This window comes from Agelaius phoeniceus, chromosome 3 (assembly GCF_051311805.1).
Source record: "Agelaius phoeniceus isolate bAgePho1 chromosome 3, bAgePho1.hap1, whole genome shotgun sequence".
NCBI classification, from domain to species: Eukaryota; Metazoa; Chordata; class Aves; order Passeriformes; family Icteridae; genus Agelaius; species Agelaius phoeniceus.
In genome coordinates this window covers 63462509-63477700 of record NC_135267.1, presented here as the reverse complement: position 1 = coordinate 63477700, position 15192 = coordinate 63462509, and the positions used below count along the sequence as shown (strand labels likewise).

The 15192-nt window shown below is 41.3% G+C and overlaps 1 protein-coding gene across 5 annotated transcripts in view; it reads right to left on the bottom strand.

Moving 5' to 3' along the window:
* Positions 1 to 15192, bottom strand: part of HIVEP2 (HIVEP zinc finger 2) — a 136832-nt gene that overhangs the window by 100256 nt on the left and 21384 nt on the right. For all 5 annotated transcript variants that reach the window (XM_054630738.2, XM_054630739.2, XM_054630746.2 and 2 more), the window contains exon 2: positions 4394 to 4499. The gene's annotated coding sequence lies outside the window, so the exon portion shown is untranslated. The remainder of the gene's footprint in view (positions 1 to 4393; positions 4500 to 15192) is intronic.

The following is a 15192-nucleotide window of genomic DNA, read 5'->3' as shown; positions in this document are numbered from 1 at the left end:
CATTCATATATGTAAACATTGGATCTGTACCTGCAGAAACAACTGGAAGCCAGTCCATGGTCTGAAGCCAGCTTGAGGCTTTTTTTGTCCCAGGTTAAATATTTGCACAGTATTAAGCTTAAAATTAAAGCATTTGCTGAAGAAACTTGCTGACTTGTGTATATGGAAAAACAAGAGGGAATTTACTGTCCCTGCACACTGGGGCAGATTCTTGGGATTCCTTCTCCTTCCCATGAATTCCTGGACAGCAGAGAGACAGACAGACTACCGACCGGGGAATTCCCCTCTTGGTTTCCGCAGGATTTTGTGCGCAGGCTGGACAGAGAGGCAATAACCCAGGTAGTGACTTTATGAAGGCACCATTTGTTGCTTTGGTGCCTGCCCCTCGACCACCTGGTAACACTCCTTCCTTTTAGCATTGTCCCCAGCTCAGAAAAGCCCCATTCACGCAGCCCCTCCACCCGTGCAGGTTTGACCGGTCCCTGTGCCGCTCCCTGCTCCCCCATTCCTGGTGGCTGGGCCAGCGTGCCGGGCTGCTGGCAGGCACTGGCCGCTCACCCCAGGGACACGGGCTGGGGGCTGCTCACAGAGGGGCTTTCTGAGGCAGGGTTGGCTCCTGGCGCCCACTTGCCAAAATAAGGCACAAAAGCACTGCTGTGTCTGTGTGTCTGTCTGTCAAGGCAGCTGATTCCCCATCCCCAGGTGCTAGCGGTGCACACGATACCCTGTGAGGGCCTGTGGTTTTGGGTACCCCCTTCTGCCCCCCTCAGAGGCAGAGCTGTGCTGGCAGCATGAGCTCCCTCTCCTCCTTCCATCGTCAGCACAGTCTGGCAGTCACACGTCCCCATTGCTGCGCCCGTTACCGTGAGTCTACGTAAGGCTCTCGCCATCACTTTCCTAGCGACAGGAAAATGTATATTGAGCTGTGATGAAAGGCCAGCGCAATGTCAAGAGAATTAAAAGGACCCCAGAGACTGATTAGAGTCAAAAAGGAAAGGATTTATGATGGTTAATAAAGTTAAACCTGCAAGAGTTCTCTGCTTATTCTTCCCAACTGAAGGTAATCAGATCTTAAAGGAAAAATATTAAAGTGTAAAATTATTAAGGGTATTACCATCCCCTCTGAAAGAAAACCTATGTGTCGCTGTGAAGCACCTGGCCAGGAGAGGCTCACAGTGGCACCTACACCAACCCCAAGGAAGAGAGAAAAAGGAGATACAGCATCTGCCCTGTGCCTTGGGTTAGCAGCAAGGACCTCAGTACCCATCATGAATGTCACCTGAACAGCTCCAGTGGCACCTGCCACTCCACAGGTAGTAGCTGGGACAGAGCTAGGACTTCCACAGATCTTGGAGCACCATGGCACAATCCAGCAACAAGCATGGGCAGGCAGGGAAGAAAAGCTTCCCCCTCTGCTGGCACTTCACATCCACAAGGCAAAAGGACAAAGCAAAGAAGGAAGCTCTTGCCTCTCCCAGTCTGGTGTCACATATGCACCTTCTGCTGAAGAATGCAATCTACCTGGATGCCATGGGATTGCTCTGAAACGTGATTTAAATGTTTTATAATCTAATGTGCCTAAAAGTTAACATAATTTTACAAGACACTGGAGCAAGTTGCCCAAAGCAGCTGTGAGTGTCCCAACCCTGGAAATGTGCCAGGCCAGACTGGATGGTGGTCTGAGCAACCTGGTCTAGTGGAAAGTGTCCCTGCCCATGGCAGGCTGCTGGAACTAGATGGTCTTTAAAACTCCTTTCCAACTGAAGTTGTTCTATGATTCTAAGAAGTTAATGATTTTCCACATTGAATAACAAAGCTGAGAGAAGGCAAATCAAAGCGGAGGGCCAAAGTTTAAAAAAACTATTGGGAATTTTCTATCCATATCTAAATTACATGCACTTTATTGGATCTCAAGTTTTCATTTTTCTACTGCTTAATAATCACAAATATGTTATATATACCCTTTCCATTTTGTCATTCTTTCACTATATTACATCAAATTTAATTTCCTGTGGAAGTGTGTAATCTTTTCAGCTGTCACTGTCTCAGAAGGTTTTCTGTAATAAGCAGAGCCTCGTCCTCTGGCAGGTCAATCTTTTATGAGCTGTGCTCCTGCAGATTAGCTTCCTGAAAGGTTTGCAATGCTATATGAGAACTGGCAAAAGAGGAGAACCAAAATAACAGCCAAAAGGAAAAACAAACATGAAAACCTTCACTTCCTTCTGACTCCTGTGTTCACCAGTCAAAGGAAATTTCATTTTGATGTGTGTAGATGGCAAATCCGTGAAGGTTATTGCCGAGTACCAGAAGCTTCACGAGGTGCGAGACACAGTCTCCCCTGCCCTACAGCTCATTAAAAGTACAGCTGTGAGATGGCTGCTCGCCCTTTGTGCTGGGGAACACAGAGATCTGCGAGCAGCCACCACTCTGACAGCTGCCTCTCCCCACCGCCTGCCCTTGGCACTCCGAGAGGGGCCCAAAAAAGCCACATTCCACCAGAAAAGTGAAAATGTCAACCGAGATGCATTCATGCTTTTCATGATGAGATACCTGTGATGGCAGGAAAGCAACCAGCTGGTCTGCTGGGTCCTTTCCAGACCTCTGCCCCTGTAGGACATATGAAACTCATTTTTGTCAAACAAGCTTTCCATTACTAATTCTTACACACACACCAAAACAACTTATTTACAAAAACACATACCAATAAATTCTTCTGAATGTTTGAAAATGAATCAACTCACAAGAAACATATGCAATAGAAATTCTTATTCCTGAAAAGGTGCTTAGGTATGGACAACAGAAGAGACATCAGAACAAATACAGTGTTTGCAAAGGGTCATGTTAATGGTGTTTGGCCAGCAGAGACCAAGTGAGCGGGGCTAAAGAGCCATGCTAGAAGCCCTGCCAGCAGAAGAGGTGCAATGCTCTCCCATTTCAGTGGTAGATGTCACCTCTGAGAGCTTCTCTTTGAACTGTCCAGTCAGATGTGGAAACCTTCACCAACCAACACACAGGCTGCCAAAGGTGTGAACTGCTTTCCCAAAACACATTGCATTGATCAATGAAGAATGATCTTTCTCTTCCTGCTCCCTGTAAGACTTCTGTCTTGCTTTCCTGCTCTCACATCACTGCTGTAGCAGTGGATCATCCATATTTCTGACAGTGTCTTCAAAATTGCACATGAAAATACAGTGCATTAAACCCAGATATATACTTTTAGAGCAAACAGTCATCTCTCCTTATCACACGTAACAAGCATTTCACTAATTGAGTTCTCATTATTTGTCTATCCATTTCCTTGTAATTCTGTTTTATATTTGTATCTTTAATACTTAATCTCTAAGAAATGGCTAAGAAGTAAAAAAAAAATCCAAGCAGGGAACATTACTTTAACAGAAGGTGTTAAATGAAGTGCTATTCCACTCCCATCAGCATGAAGAAATTTTTTTCATCCAGCTTTGATGGAAGTTGCATTTGGGCCATAAGTCAGATGCTCCATGCCAGCTATGTGGTGTGCTCTGAACTGCTTTAGAACCTAAAACAACAATGTAATCATTCTCATAAAACCATTTTGCCATAGTCTTACAGGATCTGAGTGTGTGTTTAAAATATCAAGTCAGAATCGTCAAGTCAGAAAAGAAAAACATGCCAGCTATCAGCGACCTTAGAATTTTTGCCTTGTAGGCCATAAATTGAATAGCCTCCCTTCACCAGATGTGGATCTCAGTCTCCATTTTTTTATATAGGCTGAGGAAAATGGGCTAAAATATGAATTTACTTCCTATTGAAGTCTTGGTCAAAGGTGGTGGGTGATGTAAAGACGAACATCAAGGGAATAACTGCCATCATCTGGTTGAGTTTGGTAAAATGGAGTTAATTTACACTTCTTTAGGGACTCACTGGTGTGTGAAATTAATCTAATTTAGACTGACCAGAAATTGAAAGTGGAATGAAGAAAGAAAGCAATTAAAGACCTTTCCTAAATGCAAAAAAAAGTACTGCTGTAAGTGCAGCAATACAGTTAAAGTACAGAACAATACAGTTAAAGTACAGAATCCTTCACACTACTGCTACCACTGCCTCCTTCTTGAGAGAGAGAATAATCATCTGTATATCTACGTATCATCACTGTACCAGTATAATCTCATCCAAAGGAAACATTGGTAGAATGCTTCTACCAATATCTGTGAATAAATACATGTTCAAGTTGAAACTGTTCACTGTTCTGCACACAGGCCAGGCCTAGCAGATAAACATCTGCTGGAACAGCTCCATGTAACTGGTTGTACATGTGGCTTAACATTCACTTCAATGACTTTTAGCACCTTCTTGTTATTGTTTCTTTGCTGTTCCAACAAGCAATGGTTAATGTAAGATGCAGACGTTCACATACCGTGTACTTGTGAATAACTGGTTCCCAGAGATGTGGCAGTGATAACATTGTCATCGTAGGAGTCAAAGTAGCTCAGGGTAGATCACATGTCAGAAGAGGGTCCCACCTGAAAGTATAACAAATCCAGATACTAAGTTCATCATATTCACGGGTTTACAGCAAGCTGTGCCAATGCATTTGTGCATTTCACACATTTATCCTGTGCATTAACAGGGTCTGTGCTTTTTCCAGGCTCACAGAAAACATTTTGCCATTCACAGTGGCAAGCGAAAGTGCCCTGCTGTAGCCAAACTGTTTTGGCCCACTGCTCCGGACCATATTTTAGGCATACTATCAAAGCATTGAAATAGTTTTCAACATTAAAGCAGAAGCTGTTACTGTCTGGTGGACAGATACAGACTTCAAATTTCCCATTTGTCAGGTCCTTGAAAAGCATGCAATTCCTTTCACCAGTACACCAGTGCATTGCCAGTTTGGCTTTATCTTCCCTTTTTTTTTTTCCCTAACATTGTAAACTGATGGTTTGGAAGTAGACACAACCCTGGAACTCTCTTGCAACCTGTTTTCTTGAGATTAAGGGATCTTAAGAAAGCATTTACTTTCCACAGGTCACTACAATCACCTTATTTATAATCATTTGATAATTTAAAACCACCCAATGGTTGAGTTTGTTTTTAAATATTTTGGCAGGTAACCAATGCGGAGATGGAAAATGAGCTTGCATTAGCAGTGCTATCTGCAATGACAAGACACACTGCAACAAACAAACAAACTACCCAATTTCTTAATCAAGCCTCCCCAAACAGAAGCTGATCTTTCTCCTCCTCTACAAGCTGCATCTCATCCTAGAGTAAGTGGTTTTCAGGAAGAAAGCCTGGCAAATAACAAAGAATTTTCAAAAATTTAGAATTTAGGCATAGTTTGTATTTTATTTTATTTTAAATAAAATATATTTTATTTTACTCTAATGCTTCTTTGAGTTTTCATGCCCCCAAAGTGGCTTGGCTCTTGCCTTTATTACACTTCAGTGAGCAGCCTCAACACCTCACAGTTCACTAGAATCATGTACACCTTCATTTGCTGCCACTTAAGCAAGTCAGTGTCTCCTATATTCTGCATTTGGTTTTCAATAACAAGTGTAAAACCATGCAAAGACTAAGTTGCAAAGAACATAATCCATGGAACAACAAAAAATTATAGGTGAAGGGCGGTATACTGCCCATGGGTATGATGCTACAATGCAATATCTAAAGTTTGCCTGCTCTGAAACACTACTAACACCAACAGAATTGTGCACCTATTTGTGGGCACAGGCACACTTAAATGCCAGACACTGAGGTGAGCTGCAGAGCCACAGCATGGACCCAGCAGCAGTGAGGAAAATGGGGCAGCAGTGACTGCCCCGAGGCAGTGCTGGCTGGCAGACAGTGCAGAGATCTATCTGAGTCTCAGATAGAGATTTTCTTTCCCAATAACTCTCCTTCACCTACAAAAGCCTATTTTGTACAAAAGCAAAATTTCTCAACCTGTTGAAGCCTTAAAAACAATCTTCCTTCCCAGAGGAATTATTCGTGACATACCCCCCACAGAAGGATAAACACAGCCAACTGCCTTCAACAGAAAAACACAGTAAGACATGCAACACATTCTTCTTCTGCTTGCAGATTTATTTGGAGTCATTTAATAATCTGTGCCTAATGACTGCATCCAATCATTTACCTTGCAAACTACAAGGACTTTTCAGGTGAATAATTTCAACATTTTTCTTTATTTTTCTTTATGTCTGTTAACAGCAGTGTTAGAAAATGAAAGCTCTCACGAATACTTTCATTTTAAAGTTCTAAATCACCACAAGAATTGAAAAGAATGATCACCAGATAGCTACATCATGAACAGAAATATACAGCACACATGGAACCAAGTGAAATGCAGTCTGTCATCTCCAGTGAATCAGTTCAAACCTAACTCAAGATGGTAGCTGTCACCAGCTACCTCTGGCTTTCTGCTCTCCAGTGTCCTGTGGGAAATCAGTTTGTAATTCTCCATTTGACTCCCTTTTGCTCAGATTTCTTCACTGAGTCTTTATCCTCTTCCTTGGCCAGGCCCAGATTTTCAAGGCCATCAGTTATGCCTCATTTCAGAGACTGCTGTCTCTCTGCTCATAGTTGAGCTGGGAGGGATCTCAGAGATCATGTAGAAGAAAGCCAAAACTGCTGAAAACAAACCACTTTTAGTGGAGCCAGAGGCACCAATGAGCAACAGCTAAGAACTGATGCAATTACTCATGATCCTGACAACTTTCAAGATCTTTTACAAAGATCTTTCTGTCAGAGGCCTCCTAATTCCTTACCTGTGGTGAGAAACAAATACCAAAGTCCCAAAAATTCACCTAAAAATTGCAAGTCCTAGAAGAGCTTCTTTAAGGCAAAAGCAAAGTCTTTCTAGGTGAAGCAGAAGAATGGAACCCATTGTGAAATGAAATGGAAATGGAAATGGAAATTATATGGGAGGTATTTAAGTACGTGGTTCTAGCAATTATGGAAATAGTGTTGACAGAAATCCACTGGGGACCCAGTGCTTAAAATCTCAGTGGGAGAAAGACTGGGAACTAAACATACAAATCAATATAGTTTCTCTTTCTCTACAGAAAGAGAAACTGGTAAGAAAATGAATACAGTTCTTATCCAAACTGTTTATTTTCTATATCCAGACAGTGATAATCTCTAGTGCTATCAATTAAAACCTTCATTTTGCACAAACAATGTTTTAAGGAAATGCAATATAAGGTACAGTTAGAAAAACTAATGGAAGCTGTAATTAAATTTTTTCTTCCAACTTAATTCCAGACGTGTGCCATCACTTCTTAAAGTTGAGTCTACATGTCTAAGGACTATCCTAAAACTGCATTTATACATACTAAACTACAGATAAGTTACTCCATTGCCCCAAAGTTACCCCTTTCTTACAATAAAGTACATCACTGAAGAAGCAAATATGCAATCTTTTGTATTATAAATATTTATATCAATGCACACAGCAAAGTCACACCAACAGAGCTACAGAGGCCTAACCACCACAGGTATTTAGAAAGGCCCTATAAAACCACTGTTGTGCTCTAGGACTTACCAGGCTTTTAGCAATTCTTTCTCCCCCTGCTAATTTGAAGAATGAATGAGGACTTAAGAAATAGACAAAGCAGCTAAACCAAATGCTTAGATTGATTATATACAAGCATCAAACTCTTTACTAAACCCAGGTCAGGAGGTATCAAGCCTCAAAAACTTTCCAGATACATATAATAAATATATTTTATTATTAATTTAATTAAAAACTAAAGCTTCTAATTTCAAAAAAATATACCTCTTAATAGCCTTCCAGAAAAATAGGGTTTAAAGTTAAATGAAAATATGCAATTAATGATCTAAAACCAAAATTTCTGTCCTTTCCTCTCAGTAAATCTAAGACTCAAGTATTACTTTCCTGGCACCTGTTTTCTGTTTTACAACTTCAGCATGATTTCAGTAAAGGTGAGAAAGTTGGTATTTTGTTCTCTCTGCCATCAGAAGCCACATTACAGACACAACAGCACTTGTATGCTTTAGTATGAAATGCAAAAAATGGATGGATGGATGGATGGATGGATGGATGGATGGATGGATGGATGGATGGATGGATGGATGGAGTGAAAGTGAAATATATCAGACTGACATCCATGCAGACTGAAGCCCTCTTCTCCATACAGAAGAGTGCTTGACAATGACAAAGGCTTTTCCCCAGTCCACATCTCCACACACACTGCAGCTGCACTCTGGGAGGAAAACAGGAGCAGTGGTTTCTCCATAGCCGGGAATTACACTGCTGATATTCAGCTCTGCCAGTGTAACATCTGTCTGAACACAAACAGGTCACATCAACAAGTGGGAGGGCAAGCAGGAAGAGAGTGAGAGAGAGGAGATGCAGCTGCAGACGGGGGGTAAACTGCACAAGGGGGTTCCACAGTGATGCACAGCAATCTGCTGCCCAACAGCACTGGGGAATTCAGAAACCGGAAATTGGAAGCAGTCCCTGGCATAAAGCTGCACAAAAGAAGTGAGGGGCATGCCAGAGCTGTACAGAAAATAAAGCATGAAAATCTCCACATAAATTACTTTTTCTTTGTCTTTTTTGATAACCTGCAGAGAAAGCCTCTAAAATTAAAAAATACTTGTTAGACTGACATGATATATTCCACAGCACTACTTAATTAATCAAGTACATTATTTGTCACTTTGTCACTCTATGACTTGCTTTGACCTTTCTCTCTTTCAGACTAATCTTTTTTTTATTTTTTTTTTAATTCTGCCTCTTATTTCATGAATGTTTGTGATCACAAAATATATTGAGAGTGACAGACAGTAAACATTACTGGAGGCTGTTGCACTTGGACTGTGACTTGGACTGTGATGTGAATGATCATCCAGAGGCGGATATATGAGCTCAGAGTTAGAAGGTCACTCCAATGCCCATCCCTGCAAAGATCAACACTTTTGAAAAACAACCTCTAAAATCAAGATCTAACACCAGGAGAACTTCACAGTAATTCCTATTTCTATTCCAGCCACAGTAATGAAACTCATTTCAGAGATCAAAAGTCATTAAACAGAGAATGTTGACAAATGAGACAGAAGATGCTGGGGATATGAAAACACCCCATTCCACCCCATATCCCACTGAGATATAACATCCCAAGCACTGGTGAGAGACACGCAGAAAAAGACAGACAGTCAGTCTAGAAAAGCACAAAGAGATTTGATCACTAATCAGAGACAGAAACCCATCTGAAAGTCACAACTGTCTCTGCAGGCTCTGAAAGACAGAATTAAATTGGCTTAGTACTATATTCAAAAATGAATTTAATTAGCTGACATTAAGCAGGATAAGTTTGCAGTACCATGTTGCTCTGACAAGCTGTCTCCAGAAGGGTAAGTAGAAGGTACAATCTTATTTTTCAGGATGAGATTACGGCCGTGCACTGAGACAGAAGGTAATGGCATGTCTGCTGAGGGCAGCTGAAACTTGGTGCTGGACATTTCATCTCACACTATAAAAGGATGGTATGTGATAGACGAGCCAGAAGTGCAAGTTTCAGATTCTGCATGTTTATTCATATGGCTATGCAGCCTCATCCTCCTTCTGCTGTTGCCACTTACATAAAGAAGAGAACCCTGGTGTATAACCCCTGCCAGGAGTTTTTTCTCCAGTTTCTCTCAGTCAGAGCTGCTCCCTGGAAAGACTACGATACCCTAGGTGCAATTTATTTATTTTTGTTTATAGGAGAGCAGGTTGGTCCCTGGTTGGAAGAACGAGGTCTGTGCAGGGGGCAGTGTCTGTGCTCACTAGGCAGGCTGACACATCTGTCAGCTGCTGGTGTGTGTTTTATGTGTTTTTCACCCACAGCACCCCTGCTCTGCTCTACCAGGACTTCTCCACATGTACGGGAACCTGCACATCACAGTGCAGCCTGCAAGCAGGGTGGTGGTGTTTGACAGCAAATAAAAGTAAACACAAACTATGGCAAAAATGTAGCTGCACATAGTGACAAATGAAGAATCAATGGTAAAATGCATACTAAATCCAAAGAGTTTCCCCAAGGAACACTTGGAGGAAATAGAACAACACATTTCAAAGAAAAGTCCCATGAATACAGGACGTAACAAGCCTTGCCTTCTCATGCCTCCTTGTATTGATAAATTTAGTTCTGGAGATAGGCATCTCACTGTCAGTGCTAGAAATTCTGCTTATTGTCAAAGCAGGCACATGCATCCCAGGGTGTGACCAGGAAAGCTATTGCTCACATCACTTATATCTCAGCTCTGTCACACCAGAACCAAGCCAAATTTACCAAGCAAGCTTCATCCATCCCATTAGCAAGTCATTAAGGATGTGTTCTTCCATCCCCTGACAAAAGTGCACAGCAATATGAGATCTTAATTTAGGCTGGCAGTGCCCTTCTTCCTCCCGTGACTCCTCTCACCAGGAGTGTATTTAGGCTGTGTGACCTTGTGTGGCAGCTCACAGATTTTGAGTGCAAGTACAACACACTGCATGCCCTTCTCTGGCACCACATTAATCACCCTACTTTAATGACTTCAGCTGATAAACCAGCCAGTGTACCCAGCCATCCTGCCCAGTGCCTGCATCCACAGCAATAAATGAAACACACCCTTTCCCATACCCTGCCACCGTGTCATCCAGCAGGAGAGAAAAAGCCACTCAGAGTCTCAGCTGGCAGACATGGGAGAAAACCCCGTTTTACCAGTAAAGAGACCCCAGTTTTACAAGCCATTTGACAGGTGGCCCTGAATTTCTCTGTTTTTTTCACATGGAAGAATCCTATTTCTTTTCAGCTACAATGAGAACCACAGATACAAGATACCACTTATTACTGGGAAGTATCTACACCACCTATTACTCTACATAGCTACACATCAGAACTCCCTTCAACTAAACAAACATAGCTACAGAGAACATATGATTTTGTAGTATTATTTCTTAATTATTTCACTCTCTTCCAGGAAACTCAAATCCACAGCTGAGCACAAATAAAGACACGAGATCTTTATGATAAGAAAAGCAAAACAATGGCCTGACATGACCTAACGAAAGCACAGGATACTACTCCCCCAGGGTAGAAATCTCCTTATTCCAAAACTTCCTTTCAAGTGTTTTGAATATGTTACTAAACAAAGAAAACATGACATTCACTTTTGCAAGGCAGTAACATTTTTTTTAAATAGTGGCATCTGACATTATTCCATAAATCATCCACAAAATCAATGTACTTTATGTCAGATGGGACCTTTAAACTTAAGAATAAAACAAGTTTAGGACTGAATTGCAATGCAAAGATACATGTAATAAACTAGATATGTCAAAAGCTTCAGGGGAAAAAGGGTTGCTGAAGGTTTAACATGGTTTAACACAGTGCACAAAGGCACACAGATTTACCTCTGTGACGTTAAGTGATGTATGGTGCTAGGAGTGCCACCAAATCATAGGACTTGAGAAACAGACTGAGTTCTTAGCCACCAGTGATTTCTTATCTGACCATGGAGGGCATCTCACAATCTGTCTCCATGTTTGATCCCTGTGATAACATTTCTTTCCTCTCCTCTTCTGTCAGGTATGTATGCTGTAAATTCAGTGAGTTTGAAGACGTAAAGACAAGGAAGGCTACATCTTCATAGAAGACTTGAGATATTACCACACAGACAAGAAAAGTCATGGTAATAAAAAAATCACTTACATGACACAATTTTAACATTTTACCATTTTCACACAGCTTCCTATCTGGAAAGTATTCTCAAAGGAATTAATTCAACCTTCCTCCCAACATCTCTTTTGTAGCCTTGTTTCCTATGTAAAAAAACCCTGCAATCACAAACTGTGGGTGATGTCACGCCTGTGTCTATCTGCCTCCTCTTAATAATTTCTCTAAAGGCAGCAGTAGCAGCGGTAGCAGTCTCAAAATTACTCAGTTGCCAGGAGGTCCTTCCAATTACAACTTAAGCTTAGACAGCAGAGAGATGGTCAGCATTCATGTAAAGGGAAAAATCTTCCATGTTGAGTCAGAGAGTGCAGAACTTGCAGATAAAACAGACGTACTGAGACTCTAAACAGTGTCAAAAGCTGAAGCTCACAACTACAGGTGCACCCATATGGCTAAAATCAAAGTGGGAAAGGAAGCAAACTCACCCACTGGAGTACACTGGCCCAGCTACCCAACCATGATGGACGGTTTGTATCTGTGGTCTGTACCTCACTAGGAAAAGCCTACAAAGCTCCCACCACCCAAGTGTCTCCCATGGAGTTTTCTAGGGAGGACACAGTGCCAGCATTTGAAAAATCCTGAAGCCCTCAGTGAGAAGATACTGCTTTAAAATGGTGAGAGGAAAGCCTGGTAGTTGTTACAGAAGAACATACGCATACACACACCCCTGAGTACTCATTACAGTTGCAAAGACAAAATTCCAAACCTGCAATAATACAATATTGTCTCTCTTGTTCTATCACAATTGGCTGTTTCAGCAAAATGTAACAACAAAATCAAAATAAACACCACTGATGAACTTCATGCTGTCCTCTCAAAAAGCAGTGCCTGCCAATAATTACATTCATGCTACTGCCACTGCAACACAGGAAAGAAGGATCAGCAGCAGGTAAATTATAAAATTATAACCAGCAGCACTGAAATGATAATCTTATTTTGCTGTAAAAACTAAAAAAAAAAAATTAAAAGGCTATATTCTGTTATACATATTTGTGTCATTAATTATATCAAAACACATCTAGATGTTGATGATACTTCAAATATACTGTGTAATGAAAAATACAATGAAACAACTTTTGAAGTAATTTATTACTCATTCCCACACTTTATAAGAAAACAAATATTTTATTTATTTATTTATTTTAGGCTAACAAAAGCATCATATTCTGAAAGCGGTCATTTCCTTCCACTACCAGTTTGTAGCATCCTGCTTCCATCTCTGCAGTTTAGTAACTCAAAGTTTCATCTGCTGGTGTGAGGGAAAAGATTTAAATGCAACTACAAGAAATGGCTTGTAGTTGAAAGACAAATGACAGCAGGATGGAACACATAACAGAATATTTTAGAAGTCTAAAATTTTTCTTCATATTGATATAATATGGACAACAGATGGGTTTTTAAATGCAGCTCTCGATACAACTTTGCATGTGAGAAGGAAAATAATTTGGAGTTCACGGGAACAGGAGCAGATTGTTCTGTGAATCCAGTTGGTGTCATTCTGCACCCTTAAATTCTCCTGCAAAATACTGTAAGCAGAACAGCAGGAGTCCCAAAATTCCCCATGCTGGCTCCAGCTCAATAAGCCATTCCTATTCACAAAGTATATAACCATACACTTAACTTCAAGAGAATGGACCAGTGATTTCACTACAGCTTAGGAATCTGTCTGAAATTGAAGTTTCTCTTAGGGGCTTTGCTAATGAAACACCAGATTCATCTGGCAGATATTTGTGCTGCATTTCTCTCATGCCTTGGCTGCTGACTGCACCTTGGTTAGGTTATTTTTCCTCTTAAGTAAAGGAGATGGAACTGGACTCCAAAGCCACATGTAGCCTGACTTTTGCAATGACTTCTATGTTTAATACCATAAATAGTATGAGCAGAGGTGCCCATAGTAAATGGCACAACTATTGGTCACTCTGAGAATGGTCACTTAAAAACAGATACAAACAAAAACAAAAATGAAGGTTCAAACCCCGCAGTCAGTTTTAGCACAAAACCCCTTACTGGCTCCCTAGGGATCAATGGCATCTGTCTACAGGACATCTCTGTAAGATAAGAAATGGAACTGACATGAAGAGAACACTGCACAACAGTGACACTGCTGTGCCTCACTCATATTGATGAATATAACTCACATGAAAATCAGTGCAAGGTGGTGTGAATCTGGCCCCAAACTCATGAGCTGTGTAGCAGAACCAGCTGTGGGTGCTGAGTCCCCACCCAGCCTGCTAGTCACTAGACCATACTTCCTTGGGTAGAGGATTACAGTACATACATCAAGTACAGCTGTGTACTGCTGAGGTCCTGTGGTCACACATCACAGACAGTAATACATGCCACCAACATAAACTCAAAGGTCTACTCCATGCTTATGACGTTGTCATTTCTAGTTTTGATGCAAAGCATTCAAATTCCAAGTGCAAACACATGCATTTAAAGCAGTTTTTCAGATGGGATAAAGTATACATTGAAGCAGCGAGTGTTATTCTAGTTTTCAGAGTTTCTTTGCAAAACGGTTATAAAAAAACTATCATTACCATTTTGAATCTGCAAGAATGACATGTCAGCAGAAACAAAAAGATTTCTTTCTCACTATTGCCATCAGGCACCTTACTGCATGCAGTATGCCAGGAAAACAGACTTGCTGCAGGAGGAATTGAACTGGCACAAGCACAACAGAAAGGACTTTAATCTACAAGCACTGCACTGTGGAAAGCAACTGCACAAGGAAGCATGCTCCATGCAGATAAGCCAAATCTTGCATGATGCACCCAAAAAACAATTCCACTCTCGAAGTAAACCTTGCGACAGACATCTCCAAAGTTTGGGAAGGTTCAAAACCAGGGCCTGCCAAGGTAAAGAAAGACAGCACATATTTTTTGCAGGGTGAAACCCGTTCTCTACAATAGAGAAGGGTGTTGTATTGGTGCTTCCAAAGAAACATGCACCATGGCAACAGCACTAGGGTGTTGAACTCACCTTGGTAAGACTGATGGTGTAATCAACACAATCCCACAGCCAGCCTTGGCTACAACTGAACAAAAGCTTTTGCTTCTCATCCCCACAAACAGTGAAACCATTCTGACTTGTAACCTGCCTCTCCCAAAGCAGTGGCAGGTTCACAAGGGACTGGCTGAGGGGCAGCAGGACGGCAACAAGCACAATCACAAGAACCAGGCTAACGCCTTCAAATCCATTCCTGAGATAAGGAGCTAAGACCACACACACACTTAGGCTACATATTATACAAATTTTATACAGTATTACCTAGGCTCCAATTTTACACACACAGCAGCTCTGCAGAGGCTGTTTTGCAGCAACACAATGCGGAAAAAGGGTGGCCTTTGCATGGCTCCAGACACAGTACAAGGTACACAGTACAGAGTTAAAAGAAAATAAGTCTGCAATAATGAGAAGATTTGTTTAAAACTCTGCCATCTTAATCTATTCTTTATTTGTATCAGACTTACCGTAAATTTGTTCAAGT